General features: G+C 54.0%; 2 long non-coding RNA genes across 4 annotated transcripts in view; one reads left to right on the top strand and one right to left on the bottom strand.

The window, feature by feature from the left end:
- Positions 1-725: 725 nt before the first annotated feature.
- LOC114060171 overlaps positions 726-12063 on the top strand; it is a 14013-nt gene continuing 2675 nt past the window's right edge. Inside the window, exons 1-4 of one of the 3 annotated variants that reach the window (XR_003571837.1) lie at positions 726-864; positions 1150-1358; positions 4891-5053; positions 6440-6545. This is a non-coding gene — a long non-coding RNA (uncharacterized LOC114060171). Of the gene's footprint in view, positions 1359-4890; positions 5054-6439; positions 6546-12063 lie in introns of all 3 variants that reach the window. The other 2 variants (XR_003571836.1, XR_003571835.1) reach the window with 2 other exon arrangements.
- On the bottom strand, positions 9825-10954 carry LOC114060172. Its single transcript, XR_003571838.1, has 2 exons — positions 10216-10954; positions 9825-9964 (listed from the first exon to the last, which is right to left on the bottom strand). It is a non-coding gene; the product is annotated as an uncharacterized LOC114060172 (long non-coding RNA).

Here is a 12063-nt window from a genome sequence, read left to right as displayed (position 1 = left end):
GCATTTTTTCCAGGGCCGTTGTCTGCCTTTATGGCTATCTGCTCTTCGGGTGCTCTGCAGTTCCAATGCACTTGGCAATTCAGCCTGTAAATACCCCTCTCCGGGATTTATGATTCGGGATAATGTGATTTTTCTCTTTGCCTCTGGATTCGTTTGTTTGGTTTAGTTTAACGACATTTCCTTGTCTCTGCATAAGTGAGGGCACGCAGGGAGTTGTTTTTTTTTTTTTTTTTCCCCTCTCCTCTTTGCAGGGATTTATTAGCAATGAGCAAAAATGGCTTTTTTGGGGAGGGCTGGTGGACACACTGGGTGGGGGGCCAAAGCCAGCCCTGAATCCCCGATGACCACCCCCAGTCATCCCAAAACCATCTATTTTTTCCTACAGAAAGCTTGTTTTTGAGGTTTTACCGAGAAAGCAGCTTTCCACCAAAGCAAAGCCAAGCCCTTTCCATGATGTTTGAGGGCTACTTCATCAGGCAGAGGCAGTGGGAGGCACAGTCCAGAATGGGAAAGCCGTTTGCTCCCCAAAATGAGATGCTTGAAAAACTGGGAGTGCTGTGGCTGGAATCCTATTCCCCTCAGACTTGATTTTTTTCCCCTGCAAGCCCCAGTTTGGGAGTTAAAGTATTAATATATAAAACCTTAGATGTTGAGTAATGTTTGTCACACCCTGGGTGCTGTAGGAAAGGATGGTGCTTGAGATGGGGCAAAAAGGCAGGATCACCATGGTGGAAAGCTCTTGGCTGCTCCTCCTTGGCTCTCCAGGACAAGGTGCAACCTGGATTTTGGTGATGCAGAGCTGGGAATCATCCATCACTGGGACAATTTCCACCCAGGGACGTCACTGAGGAAGCAGAGATGCAGGTAAACCCCCCCCCCATCACAGGCACTGGGCTTGTTTATTCTGAATTTCACACCAATACAAGGAGTTGGGATGCAGCAGAGAGATCCCTGAAAGTGGATCTGGGAATATGAAGAGCCAGAACTGGACTCATGGTGGGTGTGGGGCTGAGGTGACCCCAGCACCGATCCTGGGTGAGGACAGCACCAAGTGCAGAGCTCTGGAGGCAGGGAAGCACCTTCTTGAGTATCCAGAGGAGGCTCTGGGGTGAATTTTAATTTCTTTCCGTTTTTGTTGTTGATTTTTAGAGCGCTTGGCACCTCCTGCCTCTTTTTCATCACTTTCCTCCTTGATTCGCTCCAAATGAGCAGGAAGCAAGGCTGCTGACCGTGGATCTTCCCAGCAATGCCACTGCTGTCCTGTCCACCCCACGGTCAGGGTGAAGTCTGACATCCATCCACGGCTGAGCTGGTGCATCCGTGAGGTGAGAGTGGCCACCGGCAGCCCCAGGGAAGAGGTGAGGGGGATTTATGGAATTTCATCTCAGCTCTATCTATGATTGGGTTCACCTCAGTGGGGTGAAGTGGGACAGAGGGTGGGATGCTGAGGGGCATTGCGGCCAAGGAGGCTTTCGGGGAAGGCAGAGGAGGGAGGACGTGGTGTCCGGGGGTGCTGGGGAGTCCTTCTCGATGTCCCCACGGAATAGAACCCCATCCCCGGCAGTCTCGTCTCCGACCTCATCCCTATTGCCGAGCGTCGGGAGAGGGCGGCCTCGGCCGGGGCCCCGCGCGGAGCCGCTGCCGAGCAGGGATTTGCAGCTGAACTCTGCCCACAAAGTCGCTCCCAGCCTTTTCTCATTTCTTTCTGGATTTAAGGCAGCTTCCAAATTCCTGTGCAGCCAAATCCTGCCTTGGGGCTGCCAGGAAACACGGCCAGCAACAAGTACGTGCCGTTTCTGTACCCACAACACAGCCAGGGTTGCTGTTATTGTGCGGGTGATGATGACGGGACGGAGCTCCAGCCCTCCCGAGGATGCGATCCTGTCCCTTCCCACCCTGCCCTGGGCGCTGCCCCCGGGGGGGGGAAGCCTCCCCCTCATCACCGCCTTTCTAAAAACCAGAAAAGACACTCCACCCCACCCCAGCTTCCCTAAACTTCACCCGCCGCCCTCCCCGTAACCTCCCACCCAGCGCATGGAAGCTTTATCCACTCCCACTGGGATTTACGGTCCCAGGGACTTCCTGCGCTGCCTGTCATCGCACTCGCCCCTTCCCGCCACCGATAAATCAAACCTGTTTGTTTCGTGGTGCTCCGCCACCAGTTCTTTATTTATTTTTATTTCTGCCGCTGGCTCCCGCAGTCCCGGAGGGGTTTAGGGGACACCGGAGGCACAGGGGGCAGCGGCGGAGCAATGAAGGGCCCCGAGGCCACGGTGAGGGACACGCGTTGGGTCCCCATGTGCACCGTGGGTTCAGGGAAAGGGGAGGGGGTCAGGAAAATCCTGCACTGCTCATACAGACCAAACCCTGCTTCCCCTGCCTAAACACCATCAGGATCCATCCCCGCATCCCGAGACCCTCCAACGCTTGGGGATTCCACTGAGTCCACCCCGGTGTGGCGCCGGAGCAGCCTCAGGAAAGCCAAGGGCAGAGAGCCCTGCAGGGAACGGGGCTGCACATGCAGCCTCCCCACTCCAAACGTCCTCCCCGCCGTGGTGGGGATGAGGAGCCGGCTCCGGCCAAGCCCACCCATGGGATGCCTGATCTGGTCTTTCCACTGGTGTGACTCATGGAAAAACTCCTTGTTTTGCAGCGGCGCTCGGCATGCCGGGTGATTCTGCCTCTGTGCCTCGCTCGCCTGTCTTTTTTTGTTTGTTTTTTCTTTCTCTTTTTTTTTTTTTTTTTTTAAGGATCATTGGTATGAAAACATCTGGGACCCCCCGACCTTCCTGCAGAGCTCACCTGAAGGCATTTTCCCCCCTTGGACGCGTGCAGGGCTGGCCATGCAAACCCCACTGCCTGGGAGGCGGCCTGGTCGAGCTCCCGGGGCTGAATTTTTTGGGGATTAGTATTTTCGAGCAGCTCTTATACAACGGCAGAGGAGGCTTGGAGGGTTTCCACCAGCTCCTTGCGTGCTGGTTTCGGCACGTCTGCCAGCGCCGCCGGCTGCACGGGTCCGTCCCCCCCCCCCCCCCAAGGCTCTCCACGAGGTTCGTGGCACAACCTGGGGTGGCAGGGCTGGAGACTCAGCCTGGCTTGTTCTGAGTGTCCCCACTGTCCCCAGGGCCAGGCAGGACAGCGAGAATTGGGACCTCACTTGCTCCTTGCCAGGATCTGCTGGTAGATTCGGGGTTGGAGCAGTCAAAAACGGGAATGATGCTGATTTATGTGTCAGGTCCCCAGCACTGCTTCCCAAATACTGACCTTTCACCTCTTTTCCCCCAAATCCTGCGGAGGGCAGGGGTGGAGCACGGCCCTTTCCCGGTGGGACCAGCACATCCCAGACGCAGCTGGTTACACAGCAGGAGTCTGGGCCAGCTCTGTATTTAACTGAATTTGCTTTTTTTCTACCCTTTTTCTTGGAAATGAGCATGGAGAAGGATGTTCCTCGGTGCTCATCGCTGTGGATCAAACCTTCACCCCCTCCTTGCAGAGCACTGACCGTGCCACTGCTCTCTGGAAAGCACATTAGTAATTTTTTTCTTGGGGGGGGGGGGGGGGGGGTAATGGTTTAGTTTGGATTCTGGGATGGAAAATCATTTCCAACCCCCAAATTAGAAACAGAATAATAATAAAGCGTCTTGTTTTGGAGGGGACGGCGTGTGTCATCCCGCAGCAATGAGAAACTTGTGCTGGAGAGGAGCAAAGAGCTGGGATTTATTTTTTTAACGCTCCCCAAAGGACTGACGTGGCTCTGGGATGCTGCTCCCACTCCCTTGTACCCGTGGACGGGGATGGCCCGGTCGCTGTGGGCAGGGGATACCCATGGGGGGGTGTCCTTACAACGTGTAGGGAGCTTTATCACCCCAATCCGTTGTCCTCACGCTTGGTTTTGTGGAGGAAAGGGGATTGTGCCGTGTGGTTTTCTGCCCTGCCCTTCCCTAAGGAGCTGGGATGGAGAGCTGATGTTCAGGGATGGGACAGGAGCCGATATTTTGCCGTGCTGGGCTGGGGGGAGGTGTGAGCAGGTGATGCTTTCTCCTGGGGATTTTCTTCTTTCAGTGCGGTGGATTAGAGTGATTTCACTATGGATTGCTCTCTCTGTGGTCTCTCTCCCCCCAAAAAACATCAGGTCCTGTGAAAACCGGGTCAGACTCTTGGAACAGGGAGTCATGCTGGGACAGTAGCTAGTCCTGCCTGGGACGGGCTCATCCCTATGTCACATTGCCAAAAATCCCTTAAAAATAACATATTTTAAAAATTGCAAGTGGTTCTCCCTGCTTGTGGGAGCAGTGACTACTCAGGGGGCCAAAACCCAGTTTAAATGCTGAATTCCTGTGTAGAGGAGCTTCCATTCCACAATATTTCTCTCCCTCTTGGGTCTAACATGTTGTACACCCAAAACCTGTGCCGGAGCTGGGCTGCCCAGTCTGCCTTTGGGGTGCCCCCAGGGTGGGTTTTGGGGTGAGTGGTCTGTGTGGAGCCAGTCCCTGGGATTTAATAAGACACTTATTGTATGTTAAATATCAAGGGCTGATAGGAAACATGTGTCCTGAGGATTAACAGCCGTGTAAAAGATAAGGCCCTGAGTTAAACCCCCAAACAGCGTGTTCCAAATAACCCTCTGTGGCTGCAGAATGCCCTAATGGGGTAACCAGGAGTGGGATAGGGGAAGGTAAAATGTGTTATCACAGATCACAGCTCCCCAAAATCCTTGGGATGGGGTTGGGACTGGGTTTTCTCCCAGCCAGGTGATGCCCAGGGATGCCGGCTAGCACAGGGGTGACGTCAGTCAGCTCCTTCTTCCCCCATTTCTTCCTCCCTTTCCACCTCTCCCCCTTCTTGAAATGATTTTTTTCCTGGTTTGTTTTTTTTTTTTCTTTTTCCCAGGCCCCAATTTCTCCCCCTGTCGAGGCGAACGCTTGGGCTAATTAGCAAAACGTGTCAAAGAAAATGATTAATGTCCCGGGAGGAGGCTGAGCTGCCTTTGTGCCGGCATTGCCTGACTTCTGCTCTTAAAGGTTTTATTAAAAGATAAGGGAGCTCGTGACGGGTGAGCAAAGCATGTGCTTCCCTGGGTGTTAAAGGGTCGGAGGAGGGGGGGATGTGGGGCAGATCAGGGTCACCCTCGGAGGGAGAGGCGAGGGCTCGTGTTTCTCTGCCTCTGTGCTCGACCGTCACCGTGGTGTCTGGCCTTGGCAGGGGAAAAGACTTTAAAAAAATGGCTGAATGCCTCCTTTATTCTTCCAGGGGCAGGTAATTCAATCTGGCCAGCCAGGTTATGAATGTTGCTGTGTTACGGGGTCCTGCGTGCTCAGGGAGTGGGGCTTCAGGGGGTCCCGGGGAGGGGGTGCTCAGGGTGGGCATCCCAAGCTGTGGTGCTGGGACACCGGGGATTGGGCACAGCCGAGCTCCTGCCCGGGGCAGAGGTGGCAGCAGGGACAGAGGTGGCAGCAGGGACAGAGGTGGCAGCAGGGACAGAGGTGCTCAGGCATGGCTTTGCTGGACCCTGTGGACACAGAGGTTGGGCTCGAGCCTTGAGGGACATCCCTGATGCTGTTTGCTGTGGGCTGAAACCCTCCATCCCAGCTCCCTCCTGGGGGTCCTGGGGCTGGGTGGGCAGCAGAGGCACAGGAGGGAATCTGAGGCGTGGTCCCACCAGGCTCCTGCCAGGACCACTGTACCCAACTGTCCTCACCTCTCTGGGTCTGGGCATGTTTTCAGCAACTTCCAAAGCATGGCCAGTTCAGCAGCCCCCAAAAACATACTCCCTGTAATCTGAACCCCTGCAGCTCCCCCACCCCAAACCAGCAGCCCTCGCAGAAGGGTCTTTTAAAAAGGCAAAATCTACCCCGGCAGCTGCCACTGCAGGGTCACACAAACCAGGGCCGGCAGTGCCACGGCCATGCCAAAATCCCAGGCAGGAGATCGACCCCGGGAGCAGGGAGAGGATGAGGGCGGTGGGACCTCCTCCACCAGCACACTGGTTATTTTATTCTATCACGAGCGATTCCCAAACCCAGCAGCCACAGAGGCCTGGGCCACTGGGTGCATGTCAGAGGGGTTTTGGGAGGGGGCACAGCTGGCAGGAGCCTCGGAGCAGGGAGGGGGCTGCAGGAGCTGCTCCGTGAGGTTTTCCTCCAGCAAACAGCGCTCTGGGCTTAATAAGCTATTTGTAAAACTGGCTGTGGATAAACAAGAGGCCGTGTGTGAGGCTGGAGGCGGCCTCGCAGGGCTCCGCCGCGCGGGGTGGGACCTCAGCACAGAAATATTTTCAAGATAAACAGAGGAAAATGAGTCCTGGAGGAGGCTGGAGCCGCTGGCAGCAGCACACACAGCTCCTCTCCGAGATATTTTGGGGCAGGAACTTGGCTTTCTGCAGCGCTGCAGCTCAAAGATGCTTTTTTGGTTTTTTTTTGTTTTTTTTTTTCCTCTGAAGGGAACCTCTCGTGCTGCTGATTCAGAAATAAACCTGAGGAGTGGTTGGCAGTGAAGGCAGCGGTGAGGAGACGTGCAGAGCCCGGGGCTTGCAGGGGAGTTTTGAGGTGAGGGTGAGGGTGAGGAATTGGGATGGAGGGCTGCTGGTGCAGGTCCTCCTTGGGCAGAGCTGCCTTCCCAGAGGACCCCCTGGGCTGAGGTGGCAATACTGGGAGTGGGGTTGTTCAGTCTGGAGAGGAGAAGGCTCTGGGGAGACTTTAAAGCCTCTACCAGTGCCTAAGTAGGGGCTCCAAGAGCTGGAGAGGGACTTTGGAGAAGGGCCTGGAGTGACAGGACAAGAGGGAATGGTTTCCCACTGACAGAGGGCAGGGTTAGATGGGAGTTTGAGGAGAAATTCCTCCCTGTGAGGGTGGGCAGGCCCTGGCACAGGTTGCCCAGAGAGGCTGTGGCTGCCCCATCCCTGGGAGTGTCCAAGGCCAAGTTGGGCGGGACTTGGAGCAACCTTGGATAATGGAAGGTGCTCCTGCCCATGGCAGGGGATTGGACTGAAATGGTCTTTAAGGTCCCTTCCAAACCAAACCATTCTGGGATTTCATGGCTCCAACATGAGCAGCAGAGCCTCCTTGCCTGACTGCTGGTGCCTCCATCAGCTCCTCCGCTCCCCAGCACAGGTAGAGGCAGTGCAGGGGTGCCCAGGGAGGGATATGGGCATTGTCCTGCCCTCTGCCAGGATGGAGCTCAGGAAATGGGCTGGGCTCCATCCTTCTATCCCTTCTAACCCCTCTTCACCGTCTCTACCCCCTCCATCCCTGGGCCATGGGGTTTGGTGCTGGTTTCTCTCTTCCCTGTTCTGTGCTGGGTCTGGAAACTGCAACGGGGGCCGAGTTTCCTTGGGGCTGAGCTCAGCTTGGGGCACCAGGGCCGGGACCCGCTGCAGCCTCGGCAGCTGAGATCTCCCAGTGTATCTCTCCCTCTCTTCCCCACCCCCAGCAAATTTAATTAAAAGTCATTCAGATTCCTTTGAAAGAAAATGTCATCCGTCGACACAATTACACTTTAACTAACCAAAGCTGTTACAGTTCCTATATATATTGGAATCAGGCTGTCGTTATTAGTTCTAAGTAAGTAATTTATTCCCATTATTGTGTTCAAATTACAGGATATTACCCCCTGGGGAAATAATCCTGTTATTTGAAATGTAAAAAAGAATTCACATGGACAACAATAGATTCCTAAACGAACCCAACAACAGTCCCCAATCCCAGCGCGGCATCACTTGACTCAGATAGGAAAATATAAAGTTTCTTTTTAAAAAGGGGTTTTTTCCTCTCCTCTCTTTCCCTTCTCTTGCCCCAGTGGAGGTAAAACGAGCGTCTCCTCTTCTTCATAAGCCTCAGTTTACTGAGGGAATCCTGGATGTGAAGGAATTTTGTGGGGAGCATGGGGGAATTGGAGCAGATATATATATATAGAGAGAGAGATATATTGATATATATGTATATATCTATATATAAATGGATGTCTTCTTTATTTTGGTGGTGGAAAGGGAGCCCAGGGATGGTGGGATGCGAGTGCCTGGCACAGCCCCGGGGGGGGGGGGTTTCTGCTGGAGCTGGGAACCATTGGCTTCCTCCTCCAGCAAAGAGCTGCCGAGGTTCCTTGGAAACATTACATTGTTCCCTTGATCAAGATCTTCAGTGCAGGCAAATAACAGCTCGTCTCTGAAACACCCAAACATAAGCAACTAATTTGGACCACCGAAAGGAAAAAGGGGGAGGGGAAAAAAAAAAGAAAAAAAGAGAGAGAGAAAGAGGAGGAAGAGGGAGGGGAGGGAAGAAAATCAGATACACTTGTAACCTGATTACAACAGCCAGCTATGTGTGCAAAATCACAATGCAGCTCTATAATTAAATCTCTCTTTCCCCCTCCTGCCGAGCTCTTTCCTCTAACAGGCACGGTACAAAAACAGTCGTTAGGACATCAAATTCCAGCTCCGACAAGAGGGGGCTTTTTTGTCTATAGCTGCTCGGCTCGTCTTTAAGGAAATAATAATTATAAGCCCAGAGCCGCTGGCTGACGAGCTTTGTGGAGCAGAAAGGGCTCGTTTTGTCCAACCGCCCCTTCCCCCTTGCAGAGGACTGGGGTGATGGGAAAAGGGATGGGATAGCCCTTGGAGCCAGTCATGGACACCCCTCCTTCTGGTGGGGTTCGGGGGGAAACGCTGGGGTCTGACAAGATGTTTGGAGACTTCTCCCCCTCCTGCCCTGCTGGTTCCATCTCATGTGTTTTAGCAGTTTGGTACCCGGCGCAGGGCACTCCCAGCTGGTTTTGGTTGTTTGGGGGTGCACAAAGTACCCGTGAGGAGCCAGCAGCTTCCTGGACTCGGGGAAAACTCCTGCCACAACATCCAGGGTTTCTGCCCTGCCTGGTGCTTGGCTGTTCCATAGGGCATCCCAGGGTCATGGAGGGATGCTGTGGATGGGGCTGATTCAACAGACCCCAAAGAGAGCAGAGAAGGGACACCCCTCAGAGTGGTGGCTACAGGGAGGGCAGTGCTGGCAGCCTTGCCCCAGCCCTGCCTGTTGATGACTTTGATTTACTCCCATTAGTCACAGCGGGCTATTCCCATCCCTGTGACACCCAGCACGTGCTTTTCCTGGCAGCTGCGGGCCAGATTCAGCCTTAGGGTCCCAGTTCCTCGCGGGCAGGTTCCTGCTTGCTTCTTCGGGGTATTTTTGGGAACAGGTTTTGCATCCCATCTCCTTCTCCGCTGTGAGTTGAGGGAGGGTGTGTTGGAGCTTCGTGCAGTGATGGCAGGTCTGGCGCAACAGCACGGCGGGGAGGGCGAAGGAAGGAGCCTGGCATCAGGAGACCCCCAAAATGGGTCCCAGTGTGCAAGACGGCTACCAGAGAGGCAGGATTTACCCGTCACACCTCGTCGAGGCAGCCGGCACGTGCCAGAGAGCACGACCGAGGGCGGGCACGGGCTCTGCAGCGCGGCGTGGAAATTCGGACACCGTTCCAATAAAGCCGTGCGTGTTTGGGTTTAATGGCAATTAACAGCTGTTGAAAGGCGAAAGATCTATTCTGCTAACACCTAGCGCGCTCCTGGTGCCTCTCGTGAAGGGATTTGAAAATGCATTTGTGAGTGTTAATTTTAAGCCACGATAACGTACCCCGGGAGAGGTGGATGGGTTCACCCTGTTTTCAGAAGAGGAAGCTGAAGAAGGACAGGGCATGGTGTGGGGATGGGTATTCAGTGCCTGCAGCAGTGGTGAAATCCATGCCTGGCTCTGGAAGAGGGATGGGACTAAACTAGGGACCAGCTGGTAACATCAGTGCAGTTTTTTCACCAGCATTCTCTGGGTCTTTTATTTTGGGGGGTGGGGGGGAGATTAACTCGGTGCAAAACCAAAGGCATTCACGAGCTTAACCTTCAGCAGGACCCTCGCGCTGGGGGGCACGTAGGAAATCGTCTTTCCCTGGGAGATGCTGCGAATCTGGATTTTCCAGTTCCTGGAGGGCTCTGCTTGTTTAAATTAGAAGCAGATAGGAGAGGTGAATTTTAAGAAGGACAGAGCAAAGGCACACAAGTATGCAGTTAACTTCTAAACTTCTTTCTCTGGCTCTCCCGCTGAGTAAATGCTTTAGGAGCTTCAAACCACAGCTTTTAATATCTCCTTAACATGCCCCGCGATTCCTTCCCCCCTGTCAGAACGGCGAGAGCAGCTGTGAATATTTTCCATTTTAAAATGTTTTGTATGCATATGAAAGTACCTGCAGCTCCTGTGGGCCGGGCTACGGAGAACTGCTGAAGCCAAGGGTATCTATTTTATATCGAACCTCAAAATAGCACACGCTCCTGCCTCTCGCTCGCTTGCTCGTGTCCTGCATCCAGGAGGGTGTTTTTGATACAACTGGCAGATCAAGGGAAAAATCCCCAATTTACTCTGTTGATGTAAAAGGTCTTGTCAGTCGGAGCTCAGCATTCCCAGTCACCTGGCTGGAGGACTGTTTGAAACTCCCGAATGCAGAGCCTGTAATACTGGGCTGTTACACGGGGACTGCAGTTTTGGGGAGGTTTCCCGTGCACGTTCCTCCACTAAGCCACATTTTTTCCCACTGAAAGGTGTAACTGCCGTTTCCGTGCCTTACGACCAATTTAGCAGCCGGTCCGTGGCCAAAAAACGCAGGCAGTAATTACAGCTTTGGGGTTCGTGCTCCTCTCAAAGCTCTCTATGGGTTGTGCATGTCAGCCCTCCTCCTTGCCTATTTTTTTTTTCCCCTGATCTTGGATGAAAAAAGCTTATTATCAGGTAAAAGGGGGAAAAAAAACCCAACCCAAACTGATGTATTCAAGCTCCAGTCTAATTGTGACAAAATCCTGGTACCAGGGGCTTGGTGGAGGTTATGAAAAGCAAAGGGCATCCAGCACGGGGCAGGTCCTGGCACCAGGAGTCCCAATTTGAGATTTTGGAGGTGAAGGGAGCATGCAGGTGGCAGAGCAGGAAAACAAGGTGGGATTGTGACTACACAGTCACCCTCCTGCGCTGGGCAAGGCAAAAAAAAAGACATCAGGCTTTATTTGGAGCTGAAAACCAGCCTGTGGTCTGGGGGATATTTAGCTTTACAAACCCCAGAGCTGTGGGGATCAGAACTGATGTGATCTGGGGAAGGGAGGGGGCACCAACCCCATCCCTGTGCACCCCCCAGCCCTTCTCCCTTCTTCCCTGCTCTGGTGGGGCAATGGAAGTGGAGCTGGGACAGTGGGAGGATGCTGCAGCCTCCAGCTGCTGCCCAGCTTTGGGTACAGCCCCTTGAGGGGGGGGGGAATTTCTTGGCTCCCCCCACCCCATGCAAAGCCCACAGCCAGGCTGAGAGCAGGGGTTTATAATCAGCCAGGATTTATGGAGAAAAACGAAATCCCGAGCTGTTCTGGTCATTAATCAGAAATTCCTCGCTCAGCTCCCGAGCTGTTTCCCTGGGGATCTTCTTGTGGGGACCCTCCACCCCACAGCCCCCTCCCCTGAGGGGATGGCAGCTCTTTCCTTGCAGGCAAGGGGCTGGGGTGGGGAGAGACCCCAAGCTTTGGAATTAACCAAACCCCCAATGATGAATAAATCCCCATGAATTCACTAGAATAAACCCCAGCAGGGACCCCCTTGCCTTCAAATCCCACCTCTGTCCCCACAGCATTTTAATTGGGGGGTTTTATTTAGGGGGTTTTCTCTGGGAGGGTGGGACCCTGGTGTCAGACTTGGTTCTGCTTTTAGGATGGGGGGGAAGGAATGAAATCAGGGCACAGCTTTTGCCGACGTGTTGGGATCGTCGCCGTCCGTGTTTTAATGTGATTTATGCCTGGATTTCTAAATCCAGCCACTGACTGCATGCTTTAAATATAGCTCCAAAAACACCCTGGAAACGTGTAGTAAGCACGTTAAAAACGGCGGGCGGAAGGGATGTACAGCACCCCCCTGCCGTGGATGGGGAGCAAGAGGGGGTTATTGGGGTAAAAAAGGGGATTTGGGGGGGGGGGGGGCAGCAGATGGGGATGGGGATCCAGTGGGGTCTGTGCCCAGCCCCCGGGTGCAAAGTTGAGCGCTGGGTTGGCGATGAGGGGATGTG

This window comes from Empidonax traillii, unplaced genomic scaffold (assembly GCF_003031625.1).
Source record: "Empidonax traillii isolate 1590-97213 ecotype Southwest subspecies unplaced genomic scaffold, ASM303162v1 scaffold263:size1499331, whole genome shotgun sequence".
NCBI classification, from domain to species: Eukaryota; Metazoa; Chordata; class Aves; order Passeriformes; family Tyrannidae; genus Empidonax; species Empidonax traillii.
Note: the sequence above shows the minus strand (reverse complement) of the source record. Positions and strands in the feature narration are given on the sequence as shown.